The sequence below is a fragment of the Callorhinus ursinus genome, unplaced genomic scaffold (assembly GCF_003265705.2).
Source record: "Callorhinus ursinus isolate GAN/ISIS: 27379988/994484 unplaced genomic scaffold, GSC_fseal_2.0 scaffold12, whole genome shotgun sequence".
Taxonomy (NCBI): domain Eukaryota; kingdom Metazoa; phylum Chordata; class Mammalia; order Carnivora; family Otariidae; genus Callorhinus; species Callorhinus ursinus.
In genome coordinates, this window is record NW_027397074.1 from 12,675,174 (window position 1) to 12,698,862 (window position 23,689).

General features: G+C 33.3%; 1 protein-coding gene and 1 long non-coding RNA gene across 2 annotated transcripts in view; one reads left to right on the forward strand and one right to left on the reverse strand.

Annotated features, from left to right (window-relative positions):
- The window catches only part of SEMA3A (semaphorin 3A), a 472,351-nt gene that overhangs the window by 419,289 nt on the left and 29,373 nt on the right, over positions 1–23,689 (reverse strand). The gene's annotated exons all lie outside the window — the stretch shown is intronic.
- LOC141373847 (uncharacterized) overlaps positions 1–23,689 on the forward strand; it is a 34,215-nt gene that overhangs the window by 3,873 nt on the left and 6,653 nt on the right. Inside the window, exon 2 of the long non-coding RNA XR_012380194.1 lies at positions 21,634–21,768. This is a non-coding gene — a long non-coding RNA (uncharacterized lncRNA). The remainder of the gene's footprint in view (positions 1–21,633; positions 21,769–23,689) is intronic.

Here is a 23,689-nt window from a genome sequence, read left to right on the forward strand (position 1 = left end):
TTACTAATTTAAAAAAATAGCATGGTTTTTCAATTTTTCATTCTATATTCGTATTAATAATCAGTTATTCCCAGGCATCAACTTAGATGTGAGGAATATAATAACTTAATTCAAATTAGTTTATAGGTAAAAACATTGAAGTAGTTACTGAAATTTTGATTTGTAACTCCACTTTTTACTTTTCTATGATTTAAAAGACAAATGCATAAAAACAATTATAAAGCTATTATTGGGCATGCAATATATAAATTTATAGTTTGTGCCACCAAAATAAAAGGGAGGAGCAGAACCATACAGGAGCAGAGTTTTGTATGCTACTTTGGTATCAACGAAAACTATACTGTTATAAACTTAGGATATTCATTGTAATCTCTATGGTATGCAGAGAAATACGAATCTAAAGAGACTGCGTTCAAACCTGGTCAGTCTAAATCCCCGTCTGTGCTCTAACCACGTTATGCTACCTCTCATTGCAAGAAGGGATTTGAATTATTCACTCATTCACTAAGAAAAGATGTGTATTGACCATCTAATGAAAACTACTTTAACAGATTCTGGTATTACACTGCTGAATAAAATAGTAAACCTGCCTTCCAGTAGATTACAGTAATCATTGTAGCATTTCAATTCATTATAACATAATACACACAACTGTAAAAAACAAAACTCTTTTAAATAAGTCCAGGATGAAAGGAGCCATGTCTGTGGTCTCAGTGCTATAAGAGTACTATGGAAAGACTCAAAGGTATTGGACTTGGAGATGAATTTGTCACTATGTGGTCTCTGACACATCCTCAAACACACTTCCTATCCATCTTCCTCCATAGCTACCTTGATTTCTTTGCTGTTTCTTAAAAACTCCAAGCATATTTCTGCTTAAGGCCTTTGTATTTGCTATTCTTTCAGCATAAATACAACCCCTGAATGTAACCTTGAATCTCCCTACCTCATGGAGGTCACTTTGCTGAAGAGTTGTTCTTTAGCCACACTGTAAAAAAGAATTACATTGCTCCCCAGAGATCTCCTACTTCAATTTCTTTCTTATACCTTTACTTTTTGTCATAGCAGTTTAAATATTTGTAGGTCTATCTATCTATCTACCTATCCAACCATCCATCATCCATCTATGTTCAATGTCTTTGTTTCTGCAAATGAATATAAGCTCTTTGAGAGGAAACGTTTTATTCATTTTGTTTACTACTGTATATTTAGTTCCTAAAAAATATCAGGTTCATGACTGGCCCTCACTAAGTATTTTATGATTGGTCTGGTCAATGGACCACAATCAGTATTATGTAATTTTTATTACATCTAAGAAATGAGCAAATAAACCTAACACTGCCCTAATTATGTAGTTATAAAATTAGGAGAGACTTAAATATTCAATCAGCTATTCTGCCTTTTTGTAAAGCACATTGTGTGTGTGTGTGTGTGTGTGTGTGTGTGTGTGTGTGTGTGTGTATTTTTACAATTTAAAAGAAGAAAATTCTCACAACACTCCTTGGTCTCTTCTCCGAACGTAACTCATAAAATCATAGGATTCTTACAAATCTAATTTAAATATCTCCTAATGAGCTCTAACATTATTTCCCTTCTTGACTATTAGTAGAGAGAAGCTTAAAACATTATACTCATTGTATTAGCTTTTGATATTTAAAATTTAATACCTTCTAGAACTAACCTACCTTTTCAGATAAATACTTCTAAATACTTTAAAATAATTAAAAGGAGGGGCGCCTGGGTGGCTCAGTTGGTTGGGCCACTGCCTTCGGCTCAGGTCATGATCCTGGAGACCTGGGATCGAGTCCCACATCTGGGCTCCCTGCTCAGCGGGGAGTCTGCTTCTCCCTCTGACCCTCTTCCCTCTCGTGCTCTCTATCTCTCATTCTCTCTCTCTCAAATAAATAAATAAAATCTTTAAAAAAATAATTAAAAGGAAATTCTGACATATATATTATCCAAACAACATAGTTAACTAAAAAACATACTTTCCAAGCAAGGAGACATTTTGTGTAAGAACTATGAAACTCTCTTTTTTTTGTTTTTATGTTATGTTAATCACCATACATCATTAGTTTTTGTAGTAGTGTAGTGTTCCATGATTCATTGTTTGCGTATAACACCCAGTGCTCAATTCAGTACGTGCCCTCTTTAATACCCATCACCAGGCTAACCCATCCCCCCACGCCCCTCCCCTCTAGAACCCTCAGTTTGTTTCTCAGAGTCCATAGTCTCTCATGGTTCATCTCCACCTCCGATTTCCCCCCTTCATTTTTCCCTTCCTACTATCTTTTTTTTTTTTTAACATATAATATATTACTTGTTTCAGAGGTACAGGTCTGTGATTCAACAGTTGTGAACTCTTATATAATGCTAAAAGAACAGATAGTAAATTTTCTAGACAAACATGATTGTTTAAGAATAAAGATAGCTAAAATTTTATAGAACAAATTTTTAAATGATTACAAATTCCATTTGTCCTTATAAAGATATAAAGTGATCAGTTTAGGCATATGTTTCTCAAATTAGGTAGATTATAATTATTCAATCAGACTGATGTGAAAAATAAGGAATTCTAACCTTTCCTACATAACAAGTAATCTGGCCCTGTATTTGATGATTTATTAAACAAATAGGGTTCATGGAATGGATACATGAGAAACAACTTGGCTGGGAGGGCCAAGTGTTAGGGGATGATGCAGGTTCAAGGTAGAAATCATTTGTCTCAAAGACTTTCAAATTTTCTTCCCTATCCACACATACACAGAAGAGGGTGAGAGTGTGTGTGTGTGTACACATGTGTGTGTTTTACTGTGTTAAAGTCAATATTTACTTTTGGCAAAGAAACAAACAACAAAGTTGTATAATATTTTCAAGATCTTTATGCTGTATGAGGCTTTAGAAGCCTTAAATATTTCAAATATGATTCATTATCATTATCCCAGACTCAAATGATATAATGGAATTTAGCATTAATAGCACTAGGCACAGATATTTAAAGAAATAATTTCTCTTAACCATCTAGCTGCCCTAAATATTTTACACAAAGGACAGCCCTAATTAGAGGACATTTGGGGAAAATACATGTTTTTTTAATGATTTTAAGTTTGTGTGTGGAGGAAAACTAAGTGTATTTAAACTTGCCTTTTCTGCCCATGACCACTTGAGAGGAAATGTAGTTTCCATAATTATGATTTACTGACACCTGAGTCATCAAATGATGTTCTATGTCCTGTTTGATGTTCACAGAGTCTTATGGGTCTGTTTTTTAAAGGTTTTCTTCTTTGAACTAAGAAGTCATATTTTGCCAAGTTTAAAATCTAACTAGTCTTCATAAAGCTTACACTCCTTTTCGAGTCAGAAATCATTGAATTTGAATGGAATTCAATGAAGAAAGCACTTTGTTCTTATTTACTTAGGCTAATGGGTAGAAGAAAAATGGAATATGTTCCAAAGAAGTTACAAAAAATTAAAAAGCAGAGCTTAAATGCCAAGGCTACCTAAATTTGATGATAGAAACATAATAAAACCAGCCTAAAAATTTAATTTACAATATGGAATAATAGATGAAGCCAGCTTCTGTAATTAATAACAGAAGGGAATATTGTAAAATTCAATTTAAGCAGAATTCATTGATATAAAGATTTAAAGACTTAAGTACTCTGCCTTCAAAGGGCTTCCAGTTGAGCAGGAGAGAAATGTACATAAGGAAACACTTATAATACATCATAATAGGTAAACTGATAGAACTACTTGCAGAATGACACAGAGGAGAAAGTGATGGCCTCTCCCTGGAGAAGTCAGAGCAGATTATACAAGATGAGGTATAGTTGTAATTGCACACTGAACAGTGAATAGTTTTCTAAGTAGAGAAAGGAGCGAGATTCCTAGATGCCGTGTAATTTTGGACAAAGCTTAGTAATGATGGGAACCATTCAATATTTTAACATAGAAGTGACAAGATATGTGTTTTAGTAATCGATCAGAGTGCAAATTGTTTTAGAATGCTTCTCTTATGCAAATGGGGCAAAAATTAATACATTCATGACTGAACTTAAGCCATAGTTTCCTTTATCTACTTATTCTATGTCCTTTTGAGGGGCTAAATATTAAATTGTATGTGGAAACAATGGAAAAATTACTTATTCTGAAAGAGAAAATTGTTTATTTATCCAAAAGTTTTTTCATTTGACTTCTCCAAACAGTTTTAAACTGTCTTTATGTTGGGTAAGTACCAGTAATTCAATTTCATGACAGGAACTCAGACAAAGCAGAATCCCTATGACTGTCATCTAAAACAGCTTCTCAGTTCTATGTGCTTTTATTTATCATCCTTCAGAATAAAAGATCACAAGAGGTTTTACAATAGGCTCTCTGGATGGTTGAGGTGATTCCCAAAGGGACCAAACAAAGAGTGATATATGGTAAATCAAAGGAAAGTAAGCTTAAGTGGCCAATCTTTCCTGGAAGACCAGCTGCAATAAAAAAGGAATAACAGGATGAACTGAAGTAGACAGAAATGGTAGATGGGATTTTGTGTCATTTGAGCTAGTAATTACATTTTATTGCTAGTATTCAAAGTAACTCCCTACTTTGTCCATTCTCCTTTGCATGTTTCTTTCAAGTTTGCAGTCTATTACTTAAACCGATATCGTAATTAAGATAGTCTTATGTAATATGCTCCTAAGACCAGATACTGTTTTTCCTTTTCAATGGTAGAACATATTTCATTTAAAAACTTTACAAATTTAATTTCAAAATTAATCTGATGCTTTTATAGCACTAATTTTCTATTTCTAGCTCTGATTTTTTTTTTAATAAAAGAGGAAAGCTACTTTAAAGAAAAGCATTAAAGAAAAGTTTTTTCTCTACAGTGGATGTTACATTATGATACATAAGAACAAAGTATTCCAGATAGACAATATTTTCAAAGAGGAATGCCAATACAAAAGTATCCTGAAATGTGCAGGAATCAGATTGATAGAAAAAAGCATACAGAACATCAAAGGACTGTAATATATGAATCTACCAAAGTATTTACTATAATCAGTTCTCATATGCTACTTTTCAAAATTAATTTCTCTATAATTATATGCCAGTCTACTATTGGTGTTTCCTCAGGCCAATGGACATTAACTGCTCCCCTAATAACCTTAGCTGATTTTTAAAAAGCTAATTTTAAAAAATTAAAGGAAATAAAAGTTGATGCCTACACAGATGAATAATGGGATAAAGTCTTTGTAAATCAAGCAATCCATCCTGAAAAGGACTAGAAAAAATATGTAAGCATTATATATTCTCAGAGACTTCCAAAGACCACAGACCACGGAGCATTCTTTGTTAATCAAAAGGAGGTTAAGTGCTATTCTTTCAGCAGTCAACAAATATGTATCAACTTCTGTTTGTTGTGGACATAAAATAGGAAGACCAAAATGAAGTGGATATAAATACTGCACTCAAGAATTCTATAGTGTGTTAGATATAACTTTATGTATGTATCTGTATGTATAAAACAAAATAAAAAATAGAATAAGATGGCCCTGCAACATTGTATGTTAGGTTCAAACAATTCAATTGGCTTTTTTCACAACTTCAAGGCATCATACTAATGTGTTCTGATGGCATCCATAGAAGACAAGGCCTATAATTATAATGGGTGTGCCACAGTAATTATGGTTGTCATGTAGTTAAAATTACATTGGTTCATGGAGCTGTAATGGGTCAAATAACTTTTCCCTAAGCAAGATGTTGGGACTAACTTGAAGTATGAGCTACTTCATTATGTATATCATCACAGATGGCCAGGAAACCACTGGAAAGTCGTGCCTTTCAAACCGATAATTGTATAGCAAGAGCATTTCCCACCCCCCTACCATCTGAGTAAGGACAGGGGATGTATTCCCTGAATACAGCTTTTGTGTAGTAGTTCATAAGATGGCATCCACCACATAGAAACAGTCAAGTGTTTGAGAGATCACAGTATGTCAGCAAGGTAATGACTATTACTTTAGGTTTCTCAGGCCTTGAAGACCCATATTCTGTATATTGTAATAAAATATTTTGTTAAAGCTTCCTTTTTATTTCAGCTTAATACAGATTTCATTGGCACTTCTTTATTAATATAGTTTACTCTTTCTAAATATGTATTAAAGCAACGTTCTGAAAGTATCAATATGTGTCAACTGTACAGAAGAAACTAAAGAAAGGGGGTGTTCCCCAGAAACTGTTATATAAGAGGGACCTGAGCAGGATGACACAGTGGTAATAATATAAAAGAGCTTCAGTGAGAAGGTGAACACTAAGAAGGCAGAGAGAACCCACTCGTTCACTGGTAATTTTCCTTCTGTAGTCCCTATTAAAAAGCTTATAAAAAAAAAGGGTGAAAAAAAGGCTTATTTTTAATATAGGTGAGAAAACTAACTATTTAGAGTCAGAGAGTTAAATAATTTCTACATTCATTGACTTCTCTGCTGGATCTAGCATGAACTTAGAATAAGGAACATTAACCACCTGTACCTGTCTCAGGTTGTTGTGATTTAAAGACCTAAAAGTAAGACAATAACAAATGGCTTTTCTCTTCCCTGTTTGTAGCTCTTAGAACATAGGTCAGAAATTAGAGAGGGAGAATGTATACATAACATCTCCCTCTACCTTCCCCTTCTTTTGTTCTAAACCCATGGGCAATTCTCAGTGAAATGGATATAGAAAGTACAGGAGGACATGGAAGGCCTAGGGCAAGTGACAGTTCATGTGCCCACTTGAATAAATTTTACCTTACTTTCATGCCTGCCTTAACTCTTGAGTATTTTAAGAAGTAAAACTATTTTGTTATTTTAGATTACTGACTACAGCGCTGGTTTTATTTACAGTGTTTTTACTGAGCATAAGCAAGGCAGCAGTCCTGATTATTTTATTTTGACAGAACAAATATGTGTGCTATGAAAATTTCTGGATCATGTCTGATATTAAAACAGAGCCACGAAAATAGATAGTTCGGATGAGACTTTCAAACAGTACTGCCAAAGGTTAGCCACCCACAAAGAAGATTTAGATTAAAGCTATAAAAAGCTTGCTTGTGGAATTACTAACTGTTGGAAAGTGGAAAAGGAATTAAATCTATAAACACCAAAAAAACGGGTAAGATGACGTGCATGTGAAGATTTCTGACAATGTTAACAATGCTCTAAGTATCATAAAATACAAAAAAAAAAAAAAGAAAAGCAAATGGAATTCATACTGGATTACTGAGCCCAGAGTACATTTACCTTTAAACATTGAAAATTTAAAAATAAGTATCTCCAGGTTAGAAAAATTCAATTAGTAAATTCATAATACAGGAGACAGAATCAATGCATTTATTTATATATTCAAATATTTAGGAGTACCTACCATGTGCTAGACACTACTTGGTAAAAGAATAAAGAAGTAAACAAATATTCTTAATAATTACATTTGGAGCAGAGGGCAGAAAGAAATAAGTAAAAATGTATTTTGTTAAAAAGTAATACACACCCATGGGTCAAAGATGATATAGCTGGTTGTATTTTTCCAACATAACTACAGTATCTCCCATCTGGCAGTCTCTTCTTAAAATGTAAGAAGAGAAGTATATTGCCACCCCTTCTGTAATCAAAAGGTGACATGTATTCTCCCATCCTTGAATCTTGGCAGGCTCGTGAGGATGCTGGAGTATCACTATGTGTCATTTAAGGCTAGGTGATTAAGAGTGGTATAGCTTCTACCTGGTGTTCTTGGGACACTTGCCTTTGGAGTCCTGAGCTACCAGTAAGCAGACTGAATGTCTTGAGGTCATCATACCACAAGCAATTCTAAACTAACTCAGGTGGAGAAACCATTCAAGGTTTCCGAGGCTCAGAGACTACAGAAAGAAAAGGAGGCAGGACGATCTGCCTAACCCAGTAGCTTCAGCATTCCACTGTGCTAACTTCAGACATCATCTGACTGCATGAAAAACGTGACCCAGAACAGCCCAGCAAAACACTTCCCAAACTCCTGATCCGGATAATCAAGATATCAACATATCAAGATATGTGGAATATAGTTAAAGCAGAGCTTTGAATGATATTCATAGATATAAAGAAAGGTGAGAAATCACTTTCCTAAGTGAAATCACTTTTCCTAAGCTGTCATCTTAGGAAGGTAGACAAAGAAGAGTAAGTTATAACCTAATTATCTAGAAGAGAGAAAATAACAAAAATAAGAGGAAAAATCCGTGAAGTGAAAAATGACAAATCAACAAAGTCTGAAGCAATAAATTAATAAAGTTAACAAAACTGTTAAACCTCTAGCTAGACTGGTCATGAAAAAGGGAGAAAAATCACAAATTATGAATAACAGGAATGAAAGAAAAGGCATTGTTATAAATCACGCAGACATTAAAAGGATTATAAGGTGATTTACTGAACATCATTATGCTAATATATTTCACAACTTAGATGAAATAGGTGAATTTCTTATAAAGCGTAACTTACCAAAACTAACAAAAGAAGAAATGGAAAAATCTCAATAGCTTTATCTAAATAAAGTAATTGAATCCATTATAAAATTCCTCCCACAAAGAAAACTCAAGACCCAGATGGATATGCCAGTGAATTTTTCAAACATTGAAGGAAGAAATAATAACTATCTTATACAAATACTTTCACAAAATAAAGGACCATAGTCAAATTCATTTCAGGAGAGCAGTATACCTGATAATAAAACCTCACAAAGACAGAATGAAATAATATTGCCTCTAGACAGATCTTGTGAGTCTAGAAAACATCCTTAAAAAAGCCATTAGCAAATCTAATGTAACAACATATAAAAAAGGTCTATGCAAACTGACCGTCTTATGCAAAACTGTTCAACATAAAAAAAATAAACTAGTGCGATTCACCCACATTAATAGAATAAAAGAAGAAAATTTTATGATCATCTCAAAAGAGACTGAAGAACTTGATAAAATACAATTCTCACTATCGGTCAAAACTTTCAACATATTATGGTGAGAAGCAATGTTTCAACATATTATGGTGAGAAGCAATGTTTCTTAATCTTAAAAAGCCCATCTGTGAGAATCCTATTACTAATTTCAAAAGTGGTGAAGCATTAAACATTTATCCTCTACAACTAGGAATACAAGAAAAAGATGTTTAACCATTCCACATCTACTCAATATCATCATCATCAACTATTATCATCACCGACCACTCACCATCAACATTATATTTGAACTTTTAGCTGAAGAAAAAGGCAAAAAATAATAAAAACATACAAAATAGAAAAGAAGTAAAAAAACATTTATAGAAAACATGATATATAAGTAGAAAACTCTATGGAAGCTACCAAAAAGAACTAGTAGACTTCTACATAAAGTTACCATCATTATAGATTCAAGTTCCTTATACAGCTAACAACTCAAATTGTTTTTATTAAAATTTTTTTAAAAATATCACAATAACATCAATGACATAAAAATATTTAGCAATTTACTAAAGTTGTCAAGGCTTCTTCACTGAAATACCAACTACTACTGAAAAGATTAATGAAAACCTAAATAAACTGAGATATTTGATATTCATTCTCATCAAATTGAGCCATAGATTCAATGCAAACTCAATCAAAATCTCAGCAAAATTTTTTGAAGAAATCAGCAAGCTATTTATAAAACTTATACAGAAATTCAGAGATAACTGGAATCTAAAAAAGAGGAACTTTTGAAGTATTTAAACTGTCTGATTTAAAGACTTACTTAAATTTGTGTTATCAAGACAGTATGATAATGGTATAAGGATTTACATCTGTATCAACAGAATAGAAAAGAGAGCCCCAGAATAAGGCTCACATATATATGTTCAATAGATTGTCAACCAAGGCATTGGGAGAGTTCAATGGGAAAAGTCTATTTAATGAATCATGCTAGAACAAGTAGGTATTTATATGAAAATAAAAACAAAAAATGAACCATGACCTTAACTCCCAGCAGAAAAAAACAATTCAAGATCTAATATAAAACTAAATACAAGCTATAACCATAAAATTAAATATGAAAATACAGGGAGATAGTTGCAAATTTGAGAGAAGCAAATATTTTTAGATAGAACACAAATACATCAACCATAAGATCAAGAAAATTCATAACCTGAACTTGATTAAAATTATAAATTTCTGTTTATCAAAAATATCATATAAAAATAAGGGGAAAGGAAGTCACACAATGGGAGGAAAATATTAAAATACAAATCTGACAAAATATTCTTATATATATCATACGATATATTCTTATCATATATATCTATTATATATACACTGTATATTATATATATGTATAACTTGAAGGGATAAACTAAAGACAATGATGTGAAGAACCACTTCATAAAAGACACACACATTTAACATTGTAAGTCACAGGGAACTGCAGATTAAAACCACAATGAGATACTCCTATACATCCACCAAAAAGGCTAAAATTTAAAAGGCTGACAATATCAAATAGTGATAAGGATAGGGAACAAACAAAAGTAACATGATACTAATGAAGATGCAAAATGGTACATATACTTCAGAAAAGTGTTTAGGTATTCTTAAGAAAATAAACATACATTTACCGTATGACTCAGCCATTTCATTTCTGGATATTTATGCCAGAGTAAGGAAAGCATATGTCTACCAAAAGGTTTGCATAACAATGTTCACAGCAGTCTTATTCATGATTGTCCTATACTGGAAATAACCCATTACTATCAACAGGAGAATGAAGAGAAGTAACTGTAGTATATTCATAAAATAGAATGTCACTAAAGAAAAAATAACTGCATAAACGAATGAATGAATGAATAAATAAGTAAATAAATAAATGCAGAATACAGAATAAATAAATACAGTAAAAATCTCAAAAACATAATGAGAGGAAAAGACAAGATACAAAAGAATATGTATTATATGATTCCATTATGTAATGCCCAAGACCTGATAGAACTACTGTATAGTAATTTAAAATCAGAAAGTAGATGCCTCTGTCAGAGTGACGAGGAGGGGAAAACTAACAGGACAGAGGGCTGAGTGGACCTTCTGGATTTCCTAAGGTGATGGAAATGTGCAGTATATTTTTAAGAACAATTATTACACATGCATACCCAAGTGCCAAAATTGTCAAAATTCACTGAACCGAACACTTAATATCTGTGCTGTCTGGGGTTTTAAAATTATATATTTTGATATAAAAGACAGGCTAAAGCAAAGGGTTGGAAAATACATACCACACAAACATTAAACATAAGGGGGATGGAATGGATAGATCAATATCGGCAAAAATTTCAAGAAAAGCAGTATTATCAAAGAGGAATATTTCATGATTATAAAAACTAGTAAGAAGACTTAACAGTCCTAAGTGTATATGTACCTAATAATAAAATTTCAAAATATATTAAGAAAAAACTAGCAGAACTATACCCATCAATTGGAAAAATGCTTAACACAACAGGAACAAATTACTGATACATGCAATAACATGGATGAATCTCAAATGTGTTACTAGAATCAAAATGATACATGCTTTATGATTCTATTGATTCTATTATTATTCTATTAACCTTTACGATTCTAGGACATTCTGGAAAAGACAAAATCATTAGGACAGAAAATAGATCAGTGGTTGCCAGGGACTAAGAGTAGAGAAAGGATTTGACTACAAAGAGGTGTGGGAGAATTTGGGGGGATGGCTAAAATTAAAAAAAAAAAAACAAGAAATAACAAATTTTATTTTTTTTAAAGATTTTACTTATTTATTTGAGAGAGAGAGAGAGAACACAAGCAAGGGGAGTAGCAGCGGGAGAGGGAGAAGCAGGCTCCCCGTTGAGCAGGGAGCCCGATGCGGGACTCAATCCCAGGACCCTGGTATCATGATCTGAGCCCAGACAGACGCTTAACCAACTGAGCCACCCAGGTGCCCCAAGAAATAACAAATTTTAGTGAGGATGGGGAGAGAAAGGAACCCTCCTGCTCTGTTGGTAGGAATGTAAATGGGTCCACAAACTGTGAAAAAACAGTATAAAGGTTCCTCAAAAAAATTAAAAGTAGAATAGCATATGATCCAGTAATCTCACCCCTGGGTATTTAGAAACCAAAACTATGAATCTGAAAAGATATATGCACTCCAATATTTATTGAAGCATTATTTACAACAGCCAAGATATAGAAGCAATCCAAGTTTCCATCAGTACGTGAAAGGATAAAGAGGTAGTACACACACATATATACACACCCCAGAATATTACTCAGCCACCAAAAAGGATGAGATTGTGCCATCTGCAACAACATGGATGAACCTAGAGGGTATTATGCAGAGTGAAATAGGTCAGACTGAGAAAGACAAATACTACATGACTTCATTCATATATGGAATCTAAAAAACAAAACAAATGAATACACAAAAAGCAGAATCTGACCTATAAATGCAGAGAACAGCTGATGGTTGCCAGAGAGGTAGGGAGTGGGGGGATGGGCAAAATGGGTGAAGGGGAATGGGAGAGAGACTTCCAGTTATGGAATGAGTAAGTCAAGGAATAAAAGATACAGCATAGGAAACTGACTACAATCAATGATATTATAATAGCATTGTAAGGTGACAAATGGTAGCTACATTGTGGCAAGCATAGCATAATGTACAGAGAAGTTCAATCACTATGTTGTACATCTGAAACTAATGTAATATTTTGTGTCAATTATACTGGAATGAAACAATAAAAAAAAAGACTTGGAGAGTTGTACACTAACCAAAACTATACGGAGAAGTGAATTCTGAGCAATGTAGTGCCCAGCTTGACCAAGTTGACAATAAAATTATCTAGCACACCAAGTAAAACTCGGGCTGGAAGAGAAGGTTTCTGCTCATCACGCAGCCGTGACAGGGATGGGTAGGCTCTCACACCTCACCCCTGCCCAGGAGGGGAGCCCGGGTGGAAGCAAAGGGCAGGCTGGAGGGAAACCTATATGCAGTGATAAAGTTAAACACAGAGTAGGGTAAGGAAATGGAGAAAACAAGTATTGACTACTCTTTGTAAAAAGAATTTTGCTGTACAGGAATAGAAAAATAGAGCAGCAGCTGCAAGAAGAAAGTATGTCTTGAGTTTTGTTTTGTTTTTTCCTCTCTCTTTAAAGACAGAGAAACAACAGTATAATGTACACCATATTCTGACACAGAAAATCCAATAAAAAGAGAAAGTCAAAAAAAGAGTAGAGGCAGGAAAGAATGATTTCTTTGAGTAGATGTGATCAGACCTAACTGGAAAGTTGGGTCTTTGCTGACAGAGCTGACAATTTTATCTCCAGTGACGGCCAAGAAGTTGGAAGAGATAACACCACACAGGTGAGTGGGTAGATGGGGTGTGAAAGCTTTTGGAAGTCATCTTTCCATTGCTTCTATCTTCTCAGTGAATAAATGCAAGGTCATCAGCTACCAGTGAAGATGAGGGAGGCATTATCAAAAGTTTAATTTAGAAAAGGGATAAAACTGTGTTCTAGGGGAGGAGGAGCGTGAATGACTCATGCAACGTAATGTGATTTGTAGGCAGCATGAAGGACTTCCTTGAGGTTCATGACCACCAATTTAAGAGAGACCAGTCAGCATGGGTGTGGTTTTCCCTACTGTTCAGCTGTATGGGTTCAGGGATGCAGTAGGTGGAGAACTGGTTTTAATTATAGTTGCCAAACGCTTAAAAGTGAAAGTTTGGCAAGGAAGTCTAGAGTTTATCAAAGATAGGGATTTTAATGATTGACCATGAAATTTAATCTGGAACATAACCTTTAATGCACTGTGGGATTCATTTTATATGTCATGAGAAAACAGCAATGATTAATTTTTTCAACCATTCTGGCTTCAGTTATATTTAAAAGATGATGTTTAGGTAGCTATTTCCTATACAACAATTCTAAAAATACAACAAAGATATTTTGAATCAGTGAAATGTATATTAGGAATCATCAGAAAAAATGTCTTAATGTTATATTTCCTGAATCAGGTAAAACTTTATATAGCACTTGACATTTTCCTACACAGTTTCACAAATATTAGCTCATCTTTTTTTTAAGCTTCTATTTATTTATTTGAGAGAGAGAGAGAGAGAGAGAGAGAGCGAGCGCGCACTGCAGGCAGGGGGAGGGGCAGAGGGAGAGGGACAAGCGTACTCTGCACTGAGCATGGCACCGAAGAGGCGGCTTAATTTCACAACCGTGAGATCATGACCTGAGCAGAAATGAAGAGTCAGACGCTTAACTGACTGAGCCACCAGACGCCATTAGTAGTAAGTTTTAGTTATATGAATAATTGTTCAGTTATAAAAATGCAGTTAATACTTGCTTACCTTCATAGTAAATATGTATACATACACATATAGTTTATAATTTCTAACAATAATATCTATATCTATATATAATATATATAAATATAATATAACACACACAGACAATTGGGTATAAAACAGTCTCTTCTGCAAATATTTTCTTACTTCCCTGAAGTGAGCGCTTTTGAAGGGATTCTTGTATAACTTTTTTTCCTTTAAATATACACTGCTGTGGTCACATTTGCATGCCTTCTTCGAAATGGATTCTTTTTTAACTAGCAACCTGTCTTGGAGAGATTTATTTTGTAAATTCAATCACATTCCTTTTTAACAAGTTGAAAGACTTCCATTACATGAGACTACTCTAATTTTTTCTAACAGTCTTGTCTTGATAAGCATTTGTTTTGTTTGTAGCTTTTCAATATTCCCAACAATATTTTTAGTAATACCCTGGTACATATCTTTTTGCTGACTGATTAGAGTATATACTTAACATAAATCCTCAGAGGGAGAATTGCTGGGTTAAAAAAATATATATGCAACATACATAAATAACATTTCTCCTAGACCAATGCAGAAACTTTTTTTTTTCCCTTTTGGGAAACAAAATGTCCCCTTTGGGTGAGATTTAAAGTCAGATCCATGGGTAATGAAAGTTACTGTTGTCAATTTTGAATCATTCAGGAACAGATTTGCCCAGATATCACAAATAACTCTTAAATTGATTACAGATGCTTATAGCCCTAAACTATTGTTGTGTAAGTGAAACTAAATCATTAACTTAAGATTCAGATTACTCTTAGGGTGAGAGTTGTGATTTTTATAGAGCATGACAATAGATAGAAATTGGCTTTATATGTGAATGAGTATTTCATGCAGAAGGAGCTAAGTTCTTTTTGTACTGGAAGTCTCAACAATCCCTGAAATCCAGTACTGCTTTATGAAGTTGTATGATTTGAAAATTTAAAACAAATTTTTCACAGTATATTTGCCTTGGCAAAACTCTTGCTTGAAAATCATGGATGACCCAGTTGTATGCTCAGTTCATGTTCATTGAACACCTTACTGGAAATAGGAACATAGTTTCATTTTTTAATGCATTATCCCTCTAATTTTCCTTCTTACAAGTTAGGTTGATGAAGAAGTTGAAAGTCTTCCTTTTAATCTTATTCAGTATCACGATATTTTCCCCAAATAAATGAAATTTGTAATGCCTGTTCCTCTTCTCATACTGATAATCTCAAATTAATTTAGTAGTATTTAATTTGTCATTTTTCAAATCTATTTAAAAGTTTTTTAAAATCTTTCCCTTTACTTATTTAAATCTATCTTTAACTTCTTTTTACTAATCAGACTGAGTACAAATAAAAGATTCATATAAGGAACACACTTTTGTTCTATCATTCTATAAAGCTTAAATGTTCAACATTTGGCAAGACAGAACAAGCAGTTACCAAGTAGACTCAAGATTATTTTAAGGCAAGATACAAAGGAAATTAAAATAATTTGAGTTTCTGACATAGACCACTTCCATGTTACTCCAGATGAGTGATCTGCCGTTTAAGACTTGTTTTATGAAGACAATAAGGTCATGGAACCATAATGGAGAATTGAATCCAACAGTCCTGAAAGGTATCATATACCTTGTCAGTATGACAAGGTATCATATACCTTGTCAGTATATGAAAGGTATCATATACCTTGTCAGTATATGAAAGGTATCATATACCTTGTCAGTATATGAAAGGTATCATATACCTTGTACAAATGTCAGGAAAGCATTTGTACACTATTCCCAGGAATACTCATATAGTATGTAGTGGCATAAGTCATAATACAAATCTGGTGTTTTTGTGGCCCAGGTGTTTCATGATGATTTCTATCTGGTTGCTCTGCTTCTTTTCTAAACCTAGTGACTCCTTTTTAATTGACCCTCAGCATGAAATATAGCATCATGCTACTATTTAGTAAGAAGAATTAGTTAAGTTTAAGAATTAATTTAAAAAGTCTTTAGAAGCCAAAATGTGTAGTAGGACACTCACTGACAACTATGTATTTTGCCACTGGCACCTCTCCATGGGGGTTACTGATAAACGGCCAAGCAAACAGCAGCAACAATTCACCTACCTGTTTTCCCTGAAGCAGCATGATGGATGCAAAGTTCATCTGTCACTGACCAGCGGTGTCATTTTTCTTTTTCCTTCACAACTTGCCTGAACTTGGTGCCCTGGGTCACTTGTCACTCTCTGTGCCATTTGTGCACATAAACAGGGGTCTGTTTCTCGGAAGTAAATCTTTGTAAACTGTCAGAGTCTTTCCTCTTGTTAATATTGGAAGTTCACAGGGTAACATCCTCACATATTTGTAGCAGGTCACTTTACCAGTGATAGCTTGAAATTTTATATGTTAACCTAGTCCATAATTCCCCAATTTTTTGATTCATCTTTATCAAAGACAAGGGAATTCAGAAAGAAATAAAAGTTGTACCTTTACACACATCAAATACCTGCTGTTATGCAAATTAAACAGTAAGAAGCATGGAAAGAGAGATCCTCTGAATCTAGTTTCAGAGGAAATTATGGTTGATAAAGACTTTATTTCACAGTTTGAATGACAAGTAGACCTCGTCCTAATTCACACAGACCTCGTCCTACATTCTCTCTGTGCAAAGTCAAGAAATGGCATATAATGGGGCGCCTGGGTGGCTCAGTTGGTTAAGCAACTGCCTTCGGCTCAGGTCATGATCCTGGAGTCCCAGGATCAAGTCCCGCATCGGGCTCCCTGCTCAGCGGGGAGTCTGCTTCTCCCTCTGACCCTCTTCGCTCTCGTGCTCTCTATCTCTCATTCTCTCTCTCTCAAATAAATAAATAAAAGCTTTTAAAAAAAAAAAAAGAAATGGCATATAATGGAGCCACCTGAAAGAAACACTCCTGGTATCAAATAGTCTTTTCAGTATTTACAAGATCTCAGTAAGGAGTAAGCTGTAATCAAGAATAGCTGTTTGCCTTTCTTTGCAAAAAAAAAAAAAAAATTGCATGAAAGAACATCTGCTAATAAGCCAAAGAAAGTTGTTATGAAAAGATCACATCAATGAATCAAACTTGACTTGATTAGATGATTTAATTCTAGTTACACTTTTTCTTTTAGAAGAGGAAGAAAACAATGCCTGTTCTTGATATTATAGTATAATTTAAACTTTTTTTAAAGATTTTATTTATTTATTTGAGAGAGAGAGAATGAGAGACAGATAGCACGAGAGGGAAGAGGGTCAGAGGGAGAAGCAGACTCCCTGATGAGCAGGGAGCCCAACGCTGGACTCGATCCTGGGACTCCAGGATCATGACCTGAGCCGAAGGCAGTCGCTTAACCAACTGAGCCACCCAGGCGCCCAATGGTATAATTTAAATCAAGAAAAAGAAAACTGCTGTATCAAAAAAAAAAAAATAGATGCACTGAAGCAATCATTACAGCAATGAAAGATGCATCCACAATATACATGCACCAATTATTTGACTTTTTTTTTTTTAAGTTTGCCTCAATTCTTTCTTTTGCTTATGGTCAAAGTGTTAATGGTTTTGAACTTTTCCTGAAAAAAGTAAAGGAAAAAACGTACATGTATAACATATGAAAACTGTAGAAATCTTAGTGCAGTTTGGGGAATATTTTCTCTTTCTGCCTTTATTCTGTGTTATAATTAAGTGGGGGGTTTATTTATAGAAGATGTCAAGTGTCATTACACTAAGACTTTAAAATATTTACACTGTGAATTCATAAAACATTTATCAGCCACAGATAAGTCCTTGCTTGGCCTTGACCAAAAAGCAACTTTGAGGTGAGAGTTTGCTATTTTCTAAGTATTCATTGACCATACAGTTCACTGTCGTGCCATTCTTTAAGTGAAGACCTATGCCCTTAGAAGAAGAGTGACCAGTTGTTTTACCCAGAGAAGTTCAGGGATTGACAGTTCTAATTATTACGGCAAGCTGAATGTTCCTAAAACAATAACTTTAATTATAATTTTCGAACTCATGATATTAGTGATAGCATGAATACATTAAAAGTTATTTATAGCATGATTATACTGAAAAAAATAGAAAATTTTTATCGATAATTAGCAGGTATTGTCTATCCACATTATGTTTATGATGTCTTTCTTGGGCTTTGTGTAAAGCATCAACAATAGAAAAACACCCAAAATGACAAAAAAAAAAAAAAAAATCCTTATCCATGCTGCTTACCAGAACTATTTGACTCTGATTTTTCCTGCCATCTGGTGGCAAGATCAAAACTCAGAAAATATTCAACCATATAAACAATGCACTCTAATTTTAAATCTTTTTACCACTGTCAAACAAAGTACACTCAAATTTATTTTATATGATGTCAGTAGTGGAAATTAATAAATCTGGTTACTACATGTGTAATCCAAATAAAAACAGTTATTAGTAACACCCTGAATATTAGTATAATTTTTAAAACTATAATATAGATACTATAATGCTCTAAAGGTAAGATCTCAAATAAATATTAACAATTTAGCTGGTATCACATTTGCATGTCAATAATACCTCTCATTTTACCACACTGATTATATTAATAAATTTAAGGGACAATGTTGTGCCATATTAATTCCTAACAGACAGTTGAATTTGATTAAAATATGGAAGATAGTTTTTCAGCAAGAATATGCTAGAAATATCAGAACTTTCCTTCTTAATTTTCAAAATAAATTTGATGGGATGGGGATGAATACTTCTTTCTGAAGATGTTTAAAATTCAAACAGAAAGTTTATATAAAATTATGTTTACTTTTGTCTTAAATACTGTATAAGTTAAATAATTTGAATACATTCCATTCAATGAGAGTACAAAATTTATGTCATAGCATGATTTTCTTTGCTTTAATAGCATCACTCTTTAAAATATTTTACAGAAATATTTTACTGAACAAAATATATTGGACAAAAATATTTGAGAGAATGTATGATAATTTAATACTACTAAATGTTCAAAAAATACTGCTAAATGTTCAATAGATGCTTGATTAATAAAATATTTTTATAACTCTACAGTAATTTAAAAGGTATAAGAAATATTGTCATGTATTACATGTTAAGTTCAGTCAAGCAATCCTGAGTCAGTGACAGCAACAGTAAGCAAACTCCATTCTTTCAAGGACTTTTCTTTTCCCCCCAGAGAGATAATCTTTAAATTTCAATATGAGCAATTTCTCCTTACAATTTGGTTGCAAGTCTCTTATCAATACATTTGCATATAATTGAAGAGAATAGCTTTAAGTTTATGTAAAGTTTAGAACTAAATTATAAGAATGTCCTCAAATTAATCATTGTAAACAACTTTTAAAAAGTTATGAGTTGTATTTTTCTAAATTTCAATAGTAAAAACCTGTTCTGTTTTGTAGACGGAAGAAGGAAGAGCTAGAAAAAAATTTAACCAATGTAATAACCAAAAATTACCTTAACTTTCATGCTAATGAATTTTCTTTCTTACCTAGTTGGCAGTAGGCAATAGCTAAAATAGCCTGTGAGACAGCTGAATGGCTGATTCATGCAGGTCATATGGATACATGTTCTGTCTACACAGCATAAACTGAAATGGAAATTTGGCAGCTACCCAATTTATGTGATCCTTGACAATTCAGGCCTTAAAGTAGATTTAACACTTGTGAACGAGATGCCTAAATATAAGGATGTTTTGGATGATATTCTAAAATTATTTTATGCACTTCATAACTTGTTAAATTCTTCTATGGGAAAAGAAAATATTTAAAAAGCAAAAAATAGCTGCCTTTCTTATTTCTGATCCCCTATGCTTATAAAGATATGCCTATAAAAATAAATTAGATACTCAGACATCTAGGCTTTTTGAATCAAGAGAACTTGGGGGCTAGAAGATGAATGAAGTTTTAATACGGTATAATCTATTATTCCACTTAAATGCCCAAAGAAAATCTAGGTTTTAGAACTCTTGGGGTCCTAAATTAATACAGGAGTCATTCATTAAAATTTTTGAGCATTTATTTGTCCGATAGTATGATGAAGCCAATGCCTAAGGAGGCACCATTATCTCTTAACCATTTAACTTGGAATGGGCTAGATACCAAATGATGAAAACCCCACCATGTAAAACTAAGAATCTAATTTAAGATTCGAATTTTATGAATACTTGGTGTTTAATAAACATTGATATATTGATTTATGTAACTGTACACTATAGTAAAGCCTTTTAAAAATCATTGCATTAAATAAAGTTTTCAATTGAAGAATAAAAGTCTGGATTTTATTTTCATACAACCTACACAAATAATCACAATGTATTTGGCTTTATTTACATTTGATAGCTGTAACATCACTTCAGTGCTTTGTAGGGATGCACAAATAGATCCCCATTTGTACATTAAAGAGACTTATTTAATCCCTGCACAATTACAAAATTTTGTAATTCAAATCTTATACCTATTAATGATAAAAACCTGAGGCAAATGGACCCAAAGTGACTTGACTCATGTCAACTCTTAAGTGATAAGGCCATGACACTCAAACTCAGACCTCGAGATACCACACATACCAATTTGTGTGTCTTATCTAAATATACAGGAATTTTGGTATCAAAGATAAATGAGCCTCAATCTGAGATTCGCCACTGAACACCTAGTACCTTGAACAAATCTCATGATAGTGCTATCTCTAGTGTGGAATGGAGTGTCAGGAAGGGTGGAGAATAGAAAAGTGGCAAATTTCCAGCATCTCCTGAGTCAGTTACTCCTCAAGTACAGGACAGACTCTTGTTCAATTACATACAAATGAATTCCATATCTATGTAGCTATATATGACCATTTGTCAAATGTCAGTCTGTAGCTCCTCTGCTCTATCACGGATACTCAAGATCTGAGTGCAGAGCAAACTCTAGGGAAGTTGCTGATACTAGTTAATGGATTAGAAAGTAGTGGAAGATATAATATTTAGAGGAGGAAGAGTTGTCTTTTTTTCTTTCTTAGTAACTCTGAAAGACCAAAAATAGTGCCCATTTCATAATGTTTCAAGTTATTTGAATACATAGGAAATCTGAATTGAAATGATGTTTGTGATAAAATCCTTAAAAATTGAGCTAGACAATTTATAAGTTAGGCATATCTAAGAGAGTAGCAACTAATAATAAACTAGAAAAATTATAACAATATACTGTAATAAAAGTTAAGTGAATGTTATCTCTCTCTTAAAAACGACCTTACTGTACTGTGCTCACCCTTTTTCTTATGGTGACTTGAAGTGATAAAGTGCCTACATGAGAAGATGCAGTAAGGTGAATGTCATAAGCATCGTGATGAAGCGATAGGCTACTACTGACCTTCTGATAATTCATCAAAAAAAGGATCATCTGACTCCACAACAAGGATGTCTGGGGGTAAGTGAAACCAAGGAAAATGACACCACAGGTAAGGGGCACTAGTGTATGTAAATGAAGGGAGAGGTATCATCTGGGCACGAGACCAGGGGCTCAGTGTACTTGACTTTTAGGCCCGGTACTTCCACTGAGTGGTAGTGTAGCCTTAGGAAAGACTTTGTGTTCACTCCCTATTTTTTCAATTGTGTAGATGTTACATCAAATTCTATGTTGAAAGATGGTAAATTATATGAGTAATTTTTCATCTTCTCTACACAGAAGCGTTATAAGCCCAGGAAGATTCTAAGTTTGTGAAATGCCTCATGTTTATACCAAGGAAGTGATTTTCCTTCTGTAGCCTTTTGGTAAAAACAACATGTCTTAACTGCTCATTTAACATGCATGGCAGCTTTTATTAGTGTCCCCCTTTAAAGAGAAGAAATGGATATTTAAAAAATTTATTTAACTTCATCATTTATCATATCGATGCCATTAATTCTGAGAAAAAAGTTACTAGTCAGGGTAGCTCTTTTTGCTATGTAAATGACAGAAACAAATAAATGAGATTGACATTTTACTTTTTAACTTTGATTGCTTTTTAAAAAATATTCTAGCAATTATTTTTCAACTTACATACTGTGATTGCCCAACCCACTTCTCCACCTGGCCATTCATCCTCTAGGTTTCACATAGTGACCTGACACCTCCCACTCTCACTAAATTATTTTGAGTGTATATCTAAGACCACCAGCCTCTCGGTACCTGCCTTTAAATTATATATATATATAAATTATATATTAAATTATACACACACACACACACACACACACATATAATTTTGTCCTTGCTCTGTATAAAAATCCTCCAAGGACTCATCACATTCCAACATGTAGCTCATTGTTGTGTTGCATAAAGTTGTTGTGGTATCAGTAAGAAAAGGTCATGAAAGATGTGAACTAAGTTGCAGTTAAAAACATATTCATATTTCTAAACAGTCTCAAGTAGTGAAATAGTTTATCTACTGAACTATTGAAAACAAGAAAGAGTCCCACTGGATCTGTTGATAAAGGGCAAATTCTCCACAGGGTGGGGACCAGTACATTTTATTTATGCTTTATTTCTTTAGCATAAAAGAAAAATAATAATGATGGGTTGCAATGTTTTAAGGTTCTCTCTAAAGAACTCAAGTTGTTTTTCAAAAAAAGAAACAAAAAATAACTTAAATAACCTTTGTAGCAAGTGAACAATAAATATCATCAACTCTAGTAGAGATGAAAGAAAGTAGATATGATTCAAGTCAACAGTGTGAGACAAATCAATTTAAAAAAATACAGGGTCTGAATTACGGATTTCTTAAAGATTTCCTTGACACTTTGAACAACTTTTGGATCCAATACAAGTTTTCTAACTTCCTCAGAACATTTTAATTATCTTAAGGAAATATAATTTTCTTCAAATTATGATTTACTCAATAAAATGTAAATATTTGTAACATATAAGCTTTCAGAGGCATTAGAGAGGGTTTCATCAACTCAACTCAACAATACTATTAATTCTAATTTTCAAAATATTAAGAATTCTTGACTGAGTATTTTTAAAGCTCATTTAAAGGCATGTGCTATAATCACAGATGTACCCTTCCACTAAACTTTCTAATCCTGCAGATCGAAAGGCAAATAAAGCAATGGGACAGAAGTTTGGCTTTGTTTCTTTGACTTGACAGATTCAGGAACCAGTAATATGGTACCATCTTTGTGTCATAAATTATGTTTTCAGGAATTTTTCCAAAAATATTATGAAGTATGGGGAGCTATAATTTGCTAATCAATCCTGAGAAAAAATAAAAATGAGAAGAAATAGTAATAATAATAATTTGAGGAGAATGTCATGTGATTTTTGGCTATTCTATATCTGTTTTTCTAACATCTAGCTATGAAGCAAA